This window comes from Eptatretus burgeri, chromosome 9 (assembly GCF_056783735.1).
Source record: "Eptatretus burgeri isolate ZD-2024b chromosome 9, Ebu_testis_v1, whole genome shotgun sequence".
Classification (NCBI taxonomy): Eukaryota; Metazoa; Chordata; class Myxini; order Myxiniformes; family Myxinidae; genus Eptatretus; species Eptatretus burgeri.
This window is the reverse complement of record NC_140969.1, coordinates 36,028,595-36,048,166: the sequence shown is the minus strand read 5'-3', so window position 1 is coordinate 36,048,166 and position 19,572 is coordinate 36,028,595. Positions and strand designations below refer to the sequence as shown.

The window sequence follows — 19,572 nt, the reverse complement described above, 5'->3', positions numbered from 1 at the left end:
GGGCTGATGCCGTCTGGACCAGTTGCAGAATCTGAGGTGAGGTTTGACAGCAAAATCTCCACCTTGTCAGGAGAAAAGGACACAAAGTCCAGGGACAGCTGGGTGTGACTGGGTAAGCACGATATTTCAAAAATGTATGGGGCCCAATATGTTCTCTTGGATCAGGCATTGCGTGGCGGAGCTATGCGTTCTACCGAGTGCCATTCTCGTTGGTAATGGAACACAGCCTAGGAGAATTGGTGGATGATGATGGTGGGAGGACAGGCTTATGAAATAGTTGTTGTTTTTGCTTCTACATTTACACAGGAACAATGAGGGAAACTTCAAATAGCTGAGAGTATCCATCTCGGGGGGGGGGGGGGGTGAGCAAGGCTTCGAGAAGATATCGATGTCGGCATCATGCATAGAGGAAGTGAAGAAGTAGCTAAAAAAAATAAGGAATGACAAAGATCCAGGGTCGGATAATATGCATCCTAGAGTATTGAAAGAGATGGCAGAGCAGATGAGCGTGGTATTAGTGGATGTCCTTCACAGCTCGTTGGAGTCAGGACAGGTACCAGAGGATTGGGCAGTACCAAATGTAACGCCACTATTAACGAAAGGATCCAAAGAAGAATTGGGGAACTATAGATATGTTAGCTTGACTACAGTTGTGGGAAAGGTGTTGGACACATGAATTAAGAAACGGAAAAGAAAACATTTGAATAATTTCAAACGAATTAAAGGGAGTCAGCACGGATTCACCAAAGGGAAATCATGTTTAACAAAGTTAATGGAGTTCTACGAAATAGTTTCTGATGGGGGTGGATGAGGGAAAGGCAGTGGATGTTGCGTACCTTGACTTTCAGAAGACATTTGATTCATGTACCACAGAGGAGGTTGTTAGCTCAGGTGAGTGCTTGTGGAGTGGCTGGTCAGGTATTCAACTGGATTGAAAACTGCATCAGTGAGAAGAAGCAAAGAGTGGCTGTGAGCGGGAGAATGACTTGCTGGGAGGATACATGTAAAAGGTTATTTCAGGGATCAGTACCAGGACCATTATGATTCACTTGGAAGAATTTAAGTTAATCGATCAATTTGAATAATATTTCATGGACTCTGACAAAGGTTAATTGTGTTGCACTCTTGGTTTTACTCAGAACCAAAGCTCTGAGCTACTTATACCGCCCACTGCAAAATGGTGGTGCAACATCAGGCGGAAGAGGTTGAGTTTGTTTCAAAATAGTGCAAAATATCCTGGTTGCAAAATAAAATTTGGCATCAACATTACTCATGCCTGTTCTCCCGTAACTTCAAAAGTGAATGTTGAGCTTTTCAATGCAGCGCAATAAGGAGTCACCATAAACGGGAGACGGACAAACGCATGGACAGACACCATGGTTCACAATATATAACAGATTACTTCTCTTCCAAGGAACTTCAACACAGAAAGAGACCATTTGACCCAAGAAGCCTGTATAATGGTTTCCAACCGATGACTTTTTTGTATACAGAGTCAAGGCTTGTGGAAGAGCGAGAACACTAAACGGATCAGGATACAACAGGACAAAAGGAACTGGAGCAAGGGTATGGGGGCCACCAACAATGGAGTTGAAGGACGAAATAGATGGAGAACTGGACAATCAATGGGGTATGGAAGAATTGGGTGGACAGGATGGATACAGAAGGAAACTTCTTCCTCCCCATCCCCCTCCTCTCTCTGTCTCTCTCTCCCTCGTTCTTGCTCCCCCCCCTCTCTCTCCTCTCCCTCAATCCCCTGTCTCTCCCCCACTCCTCTCTCTCCCCCACTCCCCACCTATCTCCCCATTTTCCCCACTATCTCTCCCCTCCCCCACCCCCCACTCCCCTATCTATATGTCCGTGCTCTATCCTTTTAAATGGCAATAATTTCCTTTTCATTTTTTTTTCTCCCTGTCCTTCTTCAGTTGTAACTTTCATTTGACATTTGATGTAACATACTCCCTCCTGAGCATCAGTGCTGCTGAAGCAGCTTCCTGAGTAAGGATTATACTGGGTGGTTTGCCATTGCCTCCCCAGCAATAGTTAAGGCAGGAATTTGTAATTTGACCGCGTTGCTGCCGATAGCTCACCCACTCTTAGTGAAAGATACTGTGGGGATCATTAACATCCATTAACTGATGTCGAAAAGCCCACTGTTGGCTTAGTGGTTAGGGTGGCAAGTTGAGGATCTTTTAGGGTCCTCAGCTTGAGCCCTGTTGGCCACTGAATTAATACCAGGTGGGTTTGACTCAGCCTGTCATCCTACTGAGGTTGGTGGAATGACAAGTAGTGTACTGGTAAAGGAGCACAGCATCAACAAAATGATCGCTACCTGGCAGCCAAGCAGCCATATGGAAGAAGAAGAAGAAGACTCATGTCGAAGACAGGACAACCCAGTTTAGCGTACATCAGAAGCATTGAACCCACACGCATTGATGATTCACCTCCCCTGTTAAACACCAGGATGACATTTTATAGCTGGGCCAAGATTCAAACTCAGGCTAGGCAGCTTACTAGCTTAGAGACGAGTGTGGGTACCGTGAGGTTATCCTGTCAGAAGTCGTATCATGAGACTTTTAGTAAACAAACTGATTCCATGTTGTATTTATACAAGGAATTTACAAAGAAATCTAACTCAGGTGGAGGGCATTCAGCCTTCGTGAACACCACACCAACCCATCTACACAAGATCCAAGGAAAAAAATACAAAAAAGTTTTGAATTTATGAAATAAATAAATGTTTTTTTTGTATTTTTTTTTTGGTAGTTTTGTATCCCTCCCCCCCAACCCCTCATTCAGGGGAGGGGGCATGGGCTTGGTTAAAAACACAAATCAACCACACAACCCCCCTTGACAAGAACCCCACCAACAGCACTCCGTACACATGCACACAATCACCCATCAATGGCCAAACGACCAAAAACTCTTATCAACATCCCTGTACCATTCTATCTCCTCCATGTGTGGCAAGGACTAATTGATTCGATTTTGGTGAAGATCTGAATCCGGATCTAGATGACACGTTAATAATGTAAAATTATAAACTCAGACATACAACTAAAAGGGCACTCGGCAGAGCGCATACCTCCGCCACGTAATGCCTGATCCACAAAAACATATTGGGCCCAATCCATTTTTGAAATATCATGATATATTGTTACGAATCTGGAAGCCATGAGCACTCAACATACAGGTCCTATAGCTCAGTTACTTCGACAAGTAAATGTGGATAGATAGCTCCCTGTCCCTTGTTTAATGGGTAATTAAATGTTCATGCGCTGCAGAGTTATTTTGATAGTTAAGGATTTTATTATTACCTCTATAAATCTTCTACAACAACACCAGCATCACCCTCACCTTCACCCCGCTCTGGCCGACGCCATGGCGCCCGTGGGGGGCGGAGTTCAAGGAGGAGCCTCGTGGCGGTTCTCGCCCAATCAGGGAGATGCAAACGAGTTCCTCGGCGGTCGTCCAACGACCACAGCCCACGCAGGATAATGTTCCTCTGCCTGTTTGGAAGGCGGTCCGCCGGACGGCCATCATGCCCCCCCCTACCCCCCGGCTCAATCAATGGCCTTGGCGCCCGTTTTGGCCAATGACAGGGCGACGAGCGCATTTTTATGCTATAACCTAACCCTAACAGCTTTGTCACATCTCTACAAAATACCTAGAGACATGGGTCTCTAGGTATTTTGAAGTTTGGCAAATAACCCTGTACCACGTGGTGGAATTATTGACGATTCACGGTCCGGTAAGGGACCCGTATCCTCGGAGTTTTCCGAAAGGTACGATCTAGATTCCAGGTGTTCGGTAGAGTCGACCCTACTGCTCCACCTAGCGGTCGTGCTCGCAGCCGATACCTGGCCCACAACAATATATCATTTTTGGCCCGATCTCTCAATGGTGAAGAATCACTTTAAAAATTAAATAAATCTCGTATCCAGATACGGGTCCGGATCTTCACCAAAATCTAATCAGTTTGTCCTTGCAACACTCCTAACCTGTCCACAACTTTTTGAGATATCCTGTACACAGACAAACAAACAGACAGACAAACAGACAGAAAGTGGGTGAAAACATAACCTCCTTCACCTTCGGTGGCAGTGGTAATAATTACCTTAAAGGAAATAAAAAAGTGAATTTTGGAGCCATTTTACCTCACATTCTGCGGACCACATTATTTAATGATGTCGGTTAGGTTAAAAAAAAAAATCGCTTTTTTCCTAATTTTTCAAATTTTACTCCAGATTTGGACATAATTATTAAGGCCATGAATTCCAATCATCAAATGTGTAATCAGATTTCGAATATCAGCTTAATTTAATAAGCCTATATGATACAATATTCAATTCAATCTTGCCAGGAGCCAATCACATTGTACCTCCTCACACAGCAAATCAGGTACCTAGCCTAACATGTCACATCTAACATGTCACATTGAACCTAGCCAATTGTACCTCCTCACACAGCCAATCAGGTACCTAGCCTAATATGTCACATCTAACATGTCACATTGTACATAGCCAATCAGGTACCTAGCCTAACATGTCACAAATAACATGTCACATTGTACCTAGTCAATCAGGTACCTAGCCTAACATGTCACATCGAACATGTCACATTGTACCTAGCCTAACATGTCACATCTAACATGTCACATTGTACCTAGCCAATCAGGTACCTAGCCTAACATGTCACATCGAACATGTCACATTGTACCTAGCCAATCAGGTACCTAGCCTAACATGTCACATCTAACATGTCACATTGTACCTTGCCAATCAGGTACCTAGCCTAACATGTCACATCTAACATGTCACATTGTACCTAGCCAATCAGGTACCTAGCCTAACATGTCACATTGTACATAGCCAATTGTACCTCCTCACACAGTCAATCAGCATAACCCATGAACAGACGAACGCACAGTCATCTCTGACGAGTGACGAACAATTGGAGGAAAATTATTCCTGGGAAGCCTTTACATGAACAAAACAAAAAAGTTTTTTGCTTGGTGCTCCCATTCGAACCCTTTGCGCATGATATGGAGAACCCAGGTTCAAATCCTGCTTGTGCCACACATGCTTCTCCATTGACAAGCGACGTGCTTGTCGTGCTTTTAATGCACGCGAAAGTGCATTAATATCTTCCAACGTCTTTGTTCTGCATGTGATGTCCTTGTGAGAAGTGATGGGACATATAACAAGCTTCGCTTTCTGACCATTTGACATCTTATGTGGTCTCCATCGTCCAAGCATGGACCCTTGTTTATCTAAAGTCCGATACCAGTTAAGGTGAGCGAGGTCGGACCTGGGATTTGTTGCCACTCCTCGTCACCCACACAGCCACTTCTTTCAAATGTTGTGTTATTTTCTGTGGAGCCCATAATCGGTGTTTCAACACACCCACACACCCTATCATCACATTGAACAATGTGTACCTGGTCTCATTGCTCCACACAACCTGTTTCGACACTTCGAGGCCTGAGGACACACGTCCTTTGCACCGTGCTGTGTAACCCCATGCATGGACTACATTGATGAAACGCTTGTGTTCAGGTTATTTAAGTTATTTACACTTTTGTAAAACCACAAAAAAATTGTTGTAAACCAAGATAAACTCAAAAATAAGCAAACGCATAAATATATGAACACTGGGGAAAGGAGGGAACGAAGAGCAGAGGGACAAAACAGTCACTTGGAGGAGGAATGGGTGAAGGGTAGAAACATCCAGATAAAAAACAAGCTCAAATGAGCTAAGATCCTCGTCCTATTAATGATGACGTCATAAAAACGAATATGACGTCATTGTGATGTATCAGGTTTGTGATAAATCATCTGTGCTAATGCCCCGCTTGATTCCCGCAAACAGGATTCAAAAAGCTTGCCTAGTTTCGGAGATAATTTTTAGGCCATTTCCATTAGCGGAGATATTTTGACGTCATAACTTTTTTTTCTTGGAGTAATTTTCAAAATCGGAGATGGTTACTGTATGCGCAGGGTATTTTTACATATATACGCCAAGTTTCAGAAAGTTTCGATGAAAACTATCGGCTGTGAAACAAAAAAGTCCACAAGAAGAAGATGAAGAACAACGTAAGTAAGACTTAGAGATCCTCCTTGAGGATCTAAAAACCCACTGATAGTGGGGCAACTTAGCTAAATATAGCATAACAATTGTGCATTTTGTGAGGAAAGCACCAAATTTGGCACACTAGTAGCCTAACATATTATGAACAGATTTGGGTATTGGGCAATCTCAAATTCAGCCGCTGATGGCTGTGGCAGCCATTTTCCACTGCCATCAAAAATGTTGAGATGGCCCAATATCCAAATCTGTTCATAATATGATAGGCTACTTGTGTGCCAAATTTGGTGCTTTCCTCACAAAATGCACAATTGTTATGCTAAGTTGCCCCACTATGAGCACAGAAATGGAAGTTTTACTCCTGCTGCAAAAAAAAATAATTAACTCAGGAGTGCAACACAGCAATGGTGGACCAAATGGCCTTGTTTCCTTGTTTCAGGTTGTTCACTGTACAGGATCGTGGAACCACTCGTTGCAATCAATGGACTCCGGCGGTGACTGAGGACCCTTTGGATATTAATTTTCATTCTATAAATATTTTTATGTACATACGTATGTCATTCAGATCATAAATAGTTAAATGTAACAGGTTAAATAATTCCCAACAGAGCATCCACCTCCTAACATGCTGGCACATTCATTCCAAACTTCACCACTCTCCCTGCTGGGGGGGGGGGGCACCCAACATATGATGCTCAATGACCATTATTTCACGTTTTTACATCAATTTGATTTTGATTGAAAGTTTTTTGCTGTGACGTTGTGGAAAATAATATGGTACAGCAATCTTCGGGAAAATTGGCCCAAGGGGTTGGAAATGAATAAGCAACAAACGACAAACTAGAGAGTTCATAGAACACATTACCCCGTGCTGTCTTGAGAAAAAAAAAAAGGACATGGGTGGGGTCTCCGAGCAGCATGGGTGGTCATGACGATGTTAAATGCTGTAATATTTTTCTAAGCACTGCGAAATGGAAGGGTTTTGAAAGTGCCACAAAGTCAATTTGTGTTCTGCAGTTGTTCAAGTATATAATTAAATTTAAATAAAATAAAGATTTTAAAGGTTGTAGACAAAAAAATTCTGGAGGTTCACCACCGATGATGCAACGTCTTTTAACACCACCTTATCTAACATGTCACGTGAGTCATGCACGCCTGTTGTTTGTGTCCTTTATGACATCCTTAAAAACAGTAAGTTTCCTGGTTGGAATGATTTTCAATTTTGTTTGATTGCCAGACAGGCAGAGGAAAAACATCTCACTCCTCTCTGTTCATCCGTGGACGGGACAAATTCAGAGCCAAAGTAGTGCTAAACTACAGATTTGTTTTCCGATTCGTGTTCAAAATTTAACATTCAATTGAAATAAAGTTGTTCTTTGATCATAAACTGACGTTTGTAGACAGGACAGACAGACAGACAGAAGTAAACCAATTGCTTAACCCCACTTTTCGCTTCACTTGCGCAGGATAATAAATGAACTCGATGCTTCACTGCAGTCCCATTGCCTATCCAAACTCTTTTTGGCATCATGAAGCTTTGATGCAATGAAAATGTCACCTCTGTTCCTTCCAATAACCTATTGCAAGGTTCTTGGATTAACTTATTGGGGGGAATTAGAGCATTCTTAGTTTTTCCCTACCTGTTGTTCTTTACATTAGCTGTTCACATAAAGTGTTTTCCAGTGAAAGACATGGCATTGGTGATGAACACACCATTGCTGTGATGCGACCATTACAATAACCGTGGAGATCCTTCCTTCTCATATCTTCAAAAAGATTATATTGTGAAAAAAATTTGCCAATAATTTTTTTGTATGTCTGTGTCCCTTCCTTTTGTCTTGTCTATCCATTATTTGTCTGTCATTAGTGTGTCCTACCTCTCTGCTTTATTGCCAGTGCATTGACCTCTGTCCCTCTGATGCCTTGCTTTTCCATGAGCCTTGACCTCTGTATTTAGTGTTTTTTATTTGCATCTTCACAATCAGCAGACATTGCGAGGTAATTAAAACCCATCTGAAGGCCTAAGCTTGGTATTGGCTTTGTGGTTAGGATGGCTGGCTCAGTGGCTTGGGATCTTAGGGTCCTGAGTTTGAGCCCCGTTAGCTGCTGAATCAACACCAGGTGGGGTTGACTCAGCCTGTCATCCTTCCAAGGTCAGTGAAATGAGTACCAGTGTACTGGAAGAGACACAGCAACAGTGGCATAGTCACGCCCCAACAAAATGATAGCTACCCCGCAGCCAAGCTGCCATATGCAAGAAGAAGATCTAAAAGCTATTTGGCCCATCATGTTCATGCCATATCCACATCCCAGCATTCCTACCGACTGCAAGTTGGGCGAACTCCAAGCTGGGAATTTGGCCAGAATACCAGCACATACACTCTTTTATATAGATATCCTGGGATATTACAAATGCAGATGGAATAAGCGACTTTACATCCCAATTGAAAGGAAGCATGCTTCAGGATGCAGCGCCCTACCTGGTATTGTCACAGAACAACAGTTAATTGTTACATGAGACTCCAATAACAATCAAATACAAACGAGACAACTCTCAAGTAAACATGCGACTAAATGAGTTTTCCTTCCTTTGTTCAATAAATCTCTCTCTCTCTCTCTCTCTCTCTCTCTCTCTCTCTCTCTCTCTCTCTCTCTCTCTCTCTCTCTCTCTCTCTCTCTCTCTCTCTCTCTCTCTCTCTCTCTCTCTCTCTCTCTCTCTCTCTCTCTCTCTGCTCTCTCTCTCTCTCTCTCTCTCTCTCTCTCTCTCTCTCTCTCTCTCTCTCTCTCTCTCTCTCTCTCTCTCTCTCTCTCTCTCTCTCTCACTGTGTTTTTAGAAGTGCAGATGGACAATCAGAGCCACATCATTGATTTTTTTTTATTCAGCTTCCCCCCCCTCTAATTTCCTAGATATGTGCTTCGTGGTTGCCAGTGTCATGTTTCAAATCAAAGCTTTTTATAAACCTCAAAAGCATTAGAATTACGAATGGAGCAGCAAGAAAGTGTGCTGGCTCAATAGAGAGGCAAGAAAGAAAATGTTGTACAAGATGTTGATTTGTCCAGTGTCTATTAATATCTTCTAATGTCCTTGTCATACAAATGAAACTTGTACAAGCTCTGCCATGAGGCTTAAGGCCCAGTCACACCTTGACGTTTTAGCCAGCTTATGCCGATTTTTGGAAAATTTGTCTAAAACGCTGGCACACGTCGAATACGTTATGGGTAAGTTTTGATAACATTGAGAGCACGCTGAAAAACACTGCCATACGTCATTGTACGCTGGCTTTAAACGTTGTACTTTTCGGTTGTCCTCAAATTTACCATGCATGAAATTTTAAGACTTGTGCCAGTGTATGACTCACACGTTCCGCATAACGCTGGCCATAAGTTGTAGGCACGTCACGTGATCGTTGACACACGTCGACACACGTTACTTGTGAGTTACTCATAAGTCGAAACACGTCGAGGTAATGTTTAGCGTACCCGAAATTTATTTCTAACCTATGAGTAACGTGTTGTACTTACGTTACACGATCGGTGACACACATCGACACACGTTACCTGTAAGGTGCTCATAAGTCTAAACACATCAAGGTAATGGTTAGCGTCAGTGTTCCAGACTCCCTGGTTTTGTTTTGTTTTCTTCCTTCCTTCGGTCTGATGGTGATTTTGACACTTCGATTTCTAGTGCGGATATAATATAATATAATTAATAGGCTGCCACTCAACGATTTAAATCATAACCGCACTGTACACTGAACACCGTCATACCGAAGAAGAAAAAAAAAAACTGGGAGTCTGGAACACTGACACTAACCATTACCTTGACGTGTTTCGACTCATGAGTTACTTACAAGTAACGTGTGTCGACGTGTGTCAACGATCACATATCGTGCGTACAACTTATTCCCATCGCATGCGGAGCGTGTGTCATACGGCAAGTACGTCGTAAAATTTTCAACATGTTCAAAATTACAAGACGTACTCCACTTTATACAACGTATGATAGCGTACTTTAGCGTTCTATTCACGTATACCAAACTTACCCATGTCGTATTCAACGTGCGCCAGTGTTTTAGACGCATTTTTCAGAGGTCGGCATACGCTGGCAAGATCGCCAAGGTGTGACCACAATGTTGACACTTCCATTTCTGCGGCGGTTATGATTTGAATCGTTGTGCGGCAGCCTTTTAATGGGCTACGTCACGAGTTCGTCGGCGATACGTGCAGCGCGCTATGCCTAAGTTGGACTATTGTTGGGCATAGGTTGTGAAGGCCGACAACAGGTTCAGCATTCGTTGGTATAAGTTATGTACAACACAACGAAACGTTCTGTGTCCGTTACTAATACGTTATACATAAGACCAAGTCGTTATGAATAAGTCCGAATCTTTCAAAAATAACATCAAAAGTTCAACGTAACCCAGCGTTTTACATACATTTGAATACGTTGCCATTGCTGGCTAAAACGTCAAGGTGTGACTGGGCCTTTAAATCACCACAAACAAAAGGTTTACCATCTTGTCAACGGTGTCTTCAAATGATGGCGAACACTTCCAGATCTGAGCGCACTGGACGTCGGTTCATCGAGTGCCTCCTTCGAGTTCATCAAAGCTAAGTTTACCGGCCCAAACCCATCCAGTCTATCTGTTATCTTTTTGACCCTGTGTTTGCTGGTTGTGTTTTCATCCAGATTACGATGTTTAGCCGTTCCTTGTTGATGCGTTTTGTCGAATTTATGTCCCTGTGAGTGTCTGGATCCTGAGTTCAAATCCCACTCGGCTGTTGAATTAATACCAGGTGGGGTTGACTTTGCCTGTCATCCTTCTGAGGTCGGCAAAATGAGTGCCAACTTGCTGGTATCCTGTGTCGGAGTGGCGACCCGTCCAGGATTGTGCCGCCCAATAGCCAAGGAGACTGTTTGGGCAGCACCAACGCTCTGCACAGAGTGTGGTCCAAATGGATGGATGGTTGGAGTGTCTGGTCTACTCGCAAAGGAACAGCGACTTGGAGTACAAATTTTGTCTCTGTGCTCTGACGCAGTGTGTCTCGTTTTGCTTTTTTTACCAAAGTGTTGTCCTTTCGCTATCCTCAACTTTATCATATTCCCCTTCCTACATTCAAAATGCTGTCCCCCGCCTCTCCAACAAGGTCAGAGAGATGGGGACATTAAAATGAGCTCCGTCCGACCAACCGATCATCTGTCCATGTACTTTTGTGTACTTGATATTTCAAAAACCGTTGAACATTTAGCTTTCATATTTCAGGTATCTATTCCTCATGACATTATCTCAACCTAATTAGATCACAGCTGTAATTGGCTGAATTATGTTGCCATGACAACCATCTCAGTAACTTAGCTTATGTACGCAATATTTCAACAAACGTTCAAGATTTAGCTTTCAAATTACACAGATCTATTTCTCATACCACCGAAAAGACGGGGGACCTGGAGTATCAGCTCCTGGTTTTTAATCTTCGCTCTAAAAAAATAATCAACTAATTCTGCCTGTATTTCCTTCCTTCATTCATTCTTTATCTCATCTTTTCTCAATACTGTACTTTCAAATTTAATATTATTGGATTCATTTGCTTCTAACTTGAAAAGCCTTTCATAACATTTTAAAGTGCTTAACGGTCCTTATTTCTCCATCAGAAACACCCCACAAAGTTATTCTTCTTCACAAATTTTCTTTCCCAAACCTGTCTCACTCACAAACACTTGGTCCACTGACCATCCCCTCATACGTACACCACCAATTATCTCCATGCCTTTAATAACTATTCATTCCACCCCATTCTGTGATGTCTGTCTCCATATATTAAAATTGGGAATCATGAGAAGTCCAGTATACAGAGGGTGCCATCACATGACCATTAACTCCCATTCATATCCATTGACAGTCATATCCCTCAATGTCAGTACCCCACCACTTCCACATCATCTCATTGTCCACATGCTCTCAACCCCACCCCTCCTCGGTGTGCCCCTCTTCAGCATTCCCCCACTTCATGACCCCACTTAAAGCTTCCCTCTCACCCTACCCTCACCACACCCTCTCTCATCCCTCCCCTCGTCCTGCATCCTCTCAGCTTCCCCCCAACCCCACCTCACCCACTCCCAGCTTCCCCCCACCCATCCCAGCTTCCTCCCATCCCCACCCCTTCTCCTAATTCCCCAACCCCCTCTCCACATTCCTGAACCCTACCAACAGCACCTCTTCCCCAGTCCCTAACTCATGTGTGGACTTCAAACAGCCGAGTCCTCCACTCCAACTTGACAGATCTCTCAATTCAGGCCACTGTTGATAAACCAGAGATCATTTCTTTATACTTCGTCCCACAGGATGTCCCTGACTCCTTTGTATCTCCCCCCTGGTTATTGTCTCCTCAGGTATGACAGGCCTGAACCCTGTCCCAGCCGCAGAGCTGCACTTCACATCAAGCACTCTGTTCCTCACTGTCTGTCTCTGGCTCCAACACCTCCAAATCCTCAGAAATACCTTTGGCTACAATTTAACCTCCCACCTCTTGTTTATTGGACTGTCCGCACAGTGACAACTCCATTTACATGTCTGTCTGTCTGTCTGTCTCTCTCTCTGCCTCTCTCTCTCTCTCTCTCTCTCTCTCTCTGCCTCTCTCTCTCTCTCTGTCTCTCTCTCTGCCTCTCTCTCTCTCTCTCTCTCTCTCTCTCTGCCTCTCTCTCTCTCTCTGCCTCTCTCTCTCTCTCTCTCTCTCTCTCTCTCTCTCTCTCTCTCTCTCTCTCTCTCTCTCTCTCTCTCTCTCTCTCTCTCTGCCTCTCTCTCTCTCTGCCTCTCTCTCTCTCTCTGCCTCTCTCTCTCTCTCTCTCTCTGCCTCTCTCTCTCTCTCTCTCTCTGCCTCTCTCTCTCTCTCTCTCTCTCTCTCTCTCTCTCTCTCTCTCTCTCTCTGCCTCTCTCTCTCTCTCTCTCTCTCTCTCTCTGCCTCTCTCTCTCTCTCTCTCTCTGCCTCTCTCTCTCTCTCTCTCTGCCTCTCTCTCTCTCTCTCTCTCTCTCTCTCTCTCTCTCTCTCTCTCTCTCTCTCTCTCTCTCCCTCTCTCTCTCTCTCTCTCTCTCTCTCTCTCTCTCTCTCTCTCTCTCTCTCTCTCTCTCTCTCTCTCTCTCTCTCTCTCTCTCTCTCTCTCTCTCTCTCTCTCTCTCTCTCTCTCTCTCTCTCTGCCTCTCTCTCTCTCTCTCTCTCTCTCTCTCTCTCTCTCTCTCTCTCTCTCTCATTCTCTCTCTCTCTCTCTCTCTCTCTCTCTCTCTCTCTCTCTCTGCCTCTCTCTCTCTCTCTCTCTCTCTCTCTCTCTCTCTCTCTCTCTCTCTCTCTCTCTCTCTCTCTCTCTCTCTCTCTCTCTCTCTCTCTCTCTCTCTCTCTCTCTCTCATTTGTGGTGATTTCAACTGTCACCATGCCAACTGGCTGGGTGTTGGTACCTCTTCAACCATTGCAGCAAAGGACCTTTGACCCCATGGGCATGACTGAATCTAAACTTTCCAACCCATATTTCTCCCAATAACAAATCCTCCCTTCTGGACTTCGTAATGCCCAACTTACCTGCTGATATTTCCTGCTCTTTCTCTGCTCCAATTGGTTCATCTGATCATATGCTTGTGAGAGTCAACATCTCTCTGGTTATTCCGAGAGAGAAACCTCAGTGCCAGCGAGTCTGGCATTTTACTCAGGCAGAATGGCAAGGACTGCAAGCCACCATCTCATCTCAGGACTGGTCTCCTATATCTGCCACCCCTGATATTAACTCAGCCTGGGAATGCTTCCTCAGAAACTTCTCTATTACGTCATCCCATCTCGTCTTCAGTTATCAAACTCTTCCTCCCGCCCATGGTACACTGAATGCCGCATTGAGGCAGCTTCCTTGAAAAGAATTCTGCCTTCTATTCCTGGAAGGAAAATTCAACTGAAGGCAACGAAAGATCACTTCACAAATCCTGCAACAAATGTGCGTCCACTCTCAGGAGAGCCTGAAACTAATATCTGACTTACTTCCAGATTGAAATGTCAAACTTGTCATCCTCCTCAAAAACCTGGTGGTGCCTTGTTAAGTCGGTCTCAGGAATATGATTCCCCTCCATCCCTTCCCTGACTTCAAATGGCACCACGGCCGACTGCTCGAGAGAAGGCCGAATGCCTCATTTCCGTGTTTGCTTTCAAATCTTGTGTCCCAAGCCTTTAATCTCGGTACCAACCCAATCCAGTCACAACCAACTTTTCCTGGATTCTGTTTCTGGATTTCTGGAAACCCTCGACTGATTCTGTAACCGGTCCGGACGGCATCAGCACACGTGTCCTAAAAACCTGCTCTGCTGCTCCTGCACAAACTCTTTCTGCTCTTTCCCCCTGATCATTTGGCCTCGGTCATCTTACATCTGCTTGAAAGTCAGCCAACATCACTGCATTACAAAAACTTTGTACAAAAACCGATCTCTATAACTACAGACCTATTAGCCGACTTTCAATCCACAGTCATTCAATCCATCATTACAGTTGACATCAAATCCTTCTGTTTTTATCCCCCGCCGCATGGCGGAAGGGGGATATTGTTGTCACTCGGGTCGTCTGTCCGTCCGTCCGTCTGGCTGTCCATCCGTCTGTCCGTCTGGCTGGCTGGGCGTCAACATTTATAGCTGTGAGTGTGATAACTCATAAACTGTTCGCCATATCTATTTGAAATTTGAGTCACACATGTACCACCTGAAAAGGAAGACCCCTATTGATTTTGGGCATGGCTGGATTCAAGATGGCCCACTGGGGTGGCTATCTTGAAAAAAAATGTTTCAATGGCGGAGGATTCCCCATCTCTGATGGGTATATTTTTCCATTGGCCTGATGTCAGACCATCAGTTAGGATGCAGACCAAGTCATTCTACCCTAGACGTACTACTTCTGCTCTCCCAACAATAGACGGAAGTCGTCAATGTCAGACATGAGATCAGGGCTTTCTCTCGAGACATATCTCAAATATTACATTCAGTGTGGCACCTCGCCTTGTTCTCCAAGCTCTCTGCCTTTGGCATCTAAGGCCACCTCCATAATCATCATCATTTTGGGCCATGTGGCACATAAGGCTGCAAGGCCACCTCCACACATGGCTTATTGACTTCCTCCACTCTCATCGCCAAAGTGTGGCTCTCAATGGGATCCTCTCATCTCCTCTCCCTGTCAAAGCTGTAGTATCAAAAGGCATTGTTCTGGGCCCCCATCTTATTCCTAAACTTCACCAACCACAACTCTTTGCAAAATCTTCTTATATCTTTGCTGATGACTCCACAGTTTCACAATTTGGTTCATGAATCACGATCCTTTACCAAAAAGGAGGTGGTGATTTTCTCCCACCTCCTGAAACCTACAAGTGGAGATAACAACCAACAGGACGTGAAAGTCTTTTTTTGGATATACAAAGTGAGAGCATGAGATTCTCTGGGCCTATCACTTCCACATCGCAAACAGGTTGGTGGACTTTCTGTCTTCTACTGCCTCCTTTTTGGTCTTGTATGTCTGCTCCCTCTTGGCTTTGTCCCTCCCAGGTTTCTATATGGAGCACACTTTCTGCCAGGAACCCTCCTCTGGTGAAAAAAAGAAAATCACTGCTCACCTCCACTCATTTGTTCTTCTATTTTCCCACCTGTGGGCCCAACTTCTTCCAGGGCTTCCAGACAGCTGTTCACCACCATCTTGGATCACCTCCCATCTACAAACATGATTATTTCTTCTGACACCCCCCCTCCCCCACCCCCACTCTCAACTCTCCATCCCTAAACCCACCTCTTCCAATTTTCCATTTTTTCCTTCCTCTTCTGTGAATTGAGAGTTTGGAGCTGTATCCAACTTGTTCACCCCCTGTGTCCTCCCCCTTGCCCTTATTCTTCACCCAAATCCCTTATTTCTCCAAGTCTCTCTCTATTTTGTCCCTCAGGCAATGGCAGCTTATCTCATAATCAGTCTTGAACCCACAAGCACAAGACAAGGTGACCTCCACAGAAATTACTTGCAAATTCACTAATTTGTGACTTCATTAGCAGCGATTCATTTTTCCCCCAATAAAGGAAAGTGAAAAATTCCGTAATGATTAGATATGTGTATTTTCAGATTTTGATCTTTGAGGAATCACAAAATTACTTTCAGAAGTGGACAGCAGAGACTGGAGTTGGATTTGTCGGTCGGTAAACAACGACAGTTGTGGAGGATCAAGGAATGTAAGGTGGAGGTGGGAGAGCATGGCATCACCGACCACAAGCCTTTGGTGTTTGTTGTGTGCGTGCAGAAAAGGAGGGGAAGTTAAGAGCAGGGGTCAGAAGATGATAAGGTTGGGGAAGTGCACGGACAATGTGACCATAGAGTATAAGGAGAGGATGATGATCGGGTATGAGGAAATTGGAAAAGAAGCCAAAGCTTTGGAAGAAGGATGGAAGAAGTACAAAGAAGCGATTTAGGGAAATTGCAGAAGTTTTGTGTGGAATGATTTCAGGAAAGGGTGCATCATCAAGGGATAGAAACCAGGTATTGTGGATGGAGGAAGTTGTAAAGGTAGTTGGTAAAAAGAAGGAGGTTTGGACATGGATCGAGAAGATAAGGATAAAAGGAGACAACCAGATGCATGGTTGCTACACCTGCCTGGGCAAAAGAACAATGCAGCAAGGAGAGCTGTGGATAAGGCAAGGAATTATATGGAAGCAGATGTATACAACAGTTGAAAAAGGATGGTGGTATGGAAAGAAGATGATCAATAAATTGGCTTATTACAGGGATGAGGATAGTAAGGACATGAAGGGAAGAGGACGGTGTTTAAGGATGGTGGTGGGAGGCTATTGACAAAGAGGGAGTTAGTATTGCAGGTGGGGGAAGGATATTTCAAGGAGCTGTTGAACCAGGGAGGAAGCAATGGCAAGCTCGAGCTTCTTTGTTCTATGGAGGGGATAGTGGAGTTGGTGGAAATCATGGAGGAGGAGGTGCAGACACTATTAAAGAGGATGAAGAAGGTAAAAGCACCAGGCATTGATGAGGTTCGTGCAGAGATGTTAATTACGGTGGGTTAAGTCAGAGTCAGTTGGACGAAAGGCTGTTGAATGTATGTAGGAAATAGGGCTATTTTTCCGGAGGATTATAGGACAAGACTAATTGTGTCGATATGGAAGAGGAAGGGTGATGCTTAAGATCCGAGGAAGTACAGAGACATTACGTTCCCGAGTCATCTCAGGAAGGTACTGGAGAGGATTCGAGAAGGGAGGATAAAGAAGAGTGTAGAGATGGAGATCAGCGAAGAGCAACAGGGGTTAAGAAAGGGTAGGGGGATGACAGATGGGATGTTTACATTGAGACAGCTGATGGAGAAGAGGTTGGAGATGCAAGGTGAAATGGCATTTACATTTTCATACCTGGAGAATGCCAATGACACGATCCCGGGAGAGATGGTGAAAGCGACACTGAGATGGATGGGGAGGACTGGAAGCAGAAGTTAGGTTGGTGGAAGGGATGCACAAGGGAATGAAGGGAAGAGTTTTGGTTGGTTCTCGGATATCAGAAGAGTTCAACGTGAACATGTTTGAGGCACAGTAGCTCTCTCATCCCACTCATGTTGAAAATGGTGATGGAGCTGGTAAGTAGGAAGGTAAAATGAAAGGTATTCTGGGGAGGATGTTGTGAGCGAATGATCTGGCTGTTGTAGCAGAGAGCAAGCAGGATATGCACGAGGTACTGGGGGAGTGGAAGGAAGCATTCGGGAAGCATGGGCTGAAGATGAGTGTGGAAAAAAGTGGAGGTGGTGTTGGTTGGGAAGCAAAGGAAAGAAATTAATATCAGGTTAGAGGGGAAGGAGATCAGACAGGGAAATCGGTTTGAGTACCTGGGGAGAACAGTGACTGCAGATGGGAGATTGGAGGCAGAGGTGTGGAGTAAGATCAAGGTGGGTGTGAATGCATGGAGAAGGGTGGAGAGTTTGTTGGCAAACGTAAATTTTTCAGGGAAATTGAAAAGGAAAGTTCTGGTGTCCTGTGTGATGCCGGCCAACCTTTCCAGTCTGGAGAAGGTGACAATGACAGAGAGACAACAAAGACTGAAGATCAGCAAGAACAACGGGGTCAGGAAGATTGTGGGAGCAAAGAGGGTGAATAGGAGGATGGATAAACTGAGGGAGGAGATTGGTGTGCAAGTAAGCTTGATGGGAAGATTAGTAAAAGGCCAGCTGAAGTGGGCTGGACACTTGGTGCGGATGGGAGAAGAAAGAATGGCAAAGAGAATGGATAGGTTGAGGGAGATCAAAAAGAGGTGGACCACGGCTGTGATGGGAAGATTGTGTGATGAAGGATATCAATAAGGTGAGGGTGGTTACACAGTGAAGAGAGATGGCTAAGGACAGAGGGACGTAGAGGAGTATCGTGGTCAAGGCAGGGCAGATGATTGGTACCATTGGACCTCATCCCTTATAACAGGAAGAGAAAGAGAAAACGTTGCATTCATTTTTTAACATATTAAACCCAAGATCGGGTACGTCATTCGTTGTGTGACAGCAACGGATGACTTTGGCTAAAAGAACAGGCAGTCTGTCGAGATGGAGACTATCAGTGGCTGATGATATTCCATCCATCACCGATAAATATTTTAATTAGCATTTTTATTTAAAGAAAAACAGAAAAAAAGACATCTTTCAGTGTTTAGAAAAAGAAAACCCACAATTTAACAGTCTGGACATCACAGAAATAGAGCGGCATCAAGGTTCATGCAAAATATGTTTGACAAGTGTTTTATCAGTAAGATTATAAACAAGGTGTTTGCACCAGATACTGTCTCATCCTACAGAGATCTTTCAGTCACGTGACCGTATGCCATCGTGTTCTCATCCTATACTTCATTCCAACGGAAAAGGCAGCACAGCTATGGTTGTTTATGTGAACATTTTTGGTGACTGCCAAATCCACAGACTTCAGAAGTGTTTTCTGATTTCGAGATTTCACAACTTCCTGCCAATCCATGAACGAGGCTCGATGGTACGACACCTGTACTTTTTAAAAAAACTGCTGTCATCTGTCTCTGAGAAACCACAAAATAGTAAACACATTGGAATCCTTCATTCATTATTGAGGTTACATGCAGCTACGAACAAGTGTTTGGTGTTACATATTTCCATCATCGAAGAAATATTCCAGAAATGGTACAATTACTTGCACAAAACATGATAAAAATGTCAAATACGTTTAGCGGATGAGTTAACTTGGGTGGTGGAGTCAGTGCGGTTGAGATAATGACTTGGAGGCAACTTTGACCTGTTACCAAACATGACAGGACAGATGCGGGGAAGCAATTCCCCAAACAAAACAAAAGAGGAATGAAAGAGGGAAGGTAGATGTAAGTTTAGACTTTGGGAGGATCTAAGCAGAAAGATGAGTTTCTGGAAGAGCTCATGGTGCCTCAAGGGGTTCAGGAGGGGAAGGGTGCTTGGTGAGGAGGGGATTGGGGTG

The 19,572-nt window shown here is 44.2% G+C and overlaps 1 long non-coding RNA gene across 1 annotated transcript in view; it reads right to left on the bottom strand.

Moving 5' to 3' along the window:
- Positions 1-543: 543 nt before the first annotated feature.
- Positions 544-19,572, bottom strand: part of LOC147019900 (uncharacterized) — a 130,343-nt gene continuing 111,314 nt past the window's right edge. Inside the window, exon 3 of the long non-coding RNA XR_015062054.1 lies at positions 544-938. This is a non-coding gene — a long non-coding RNA (uncharacterized LOC147019900). The remainder of the gene's footprint in view (positions 939-19,572) is intronic.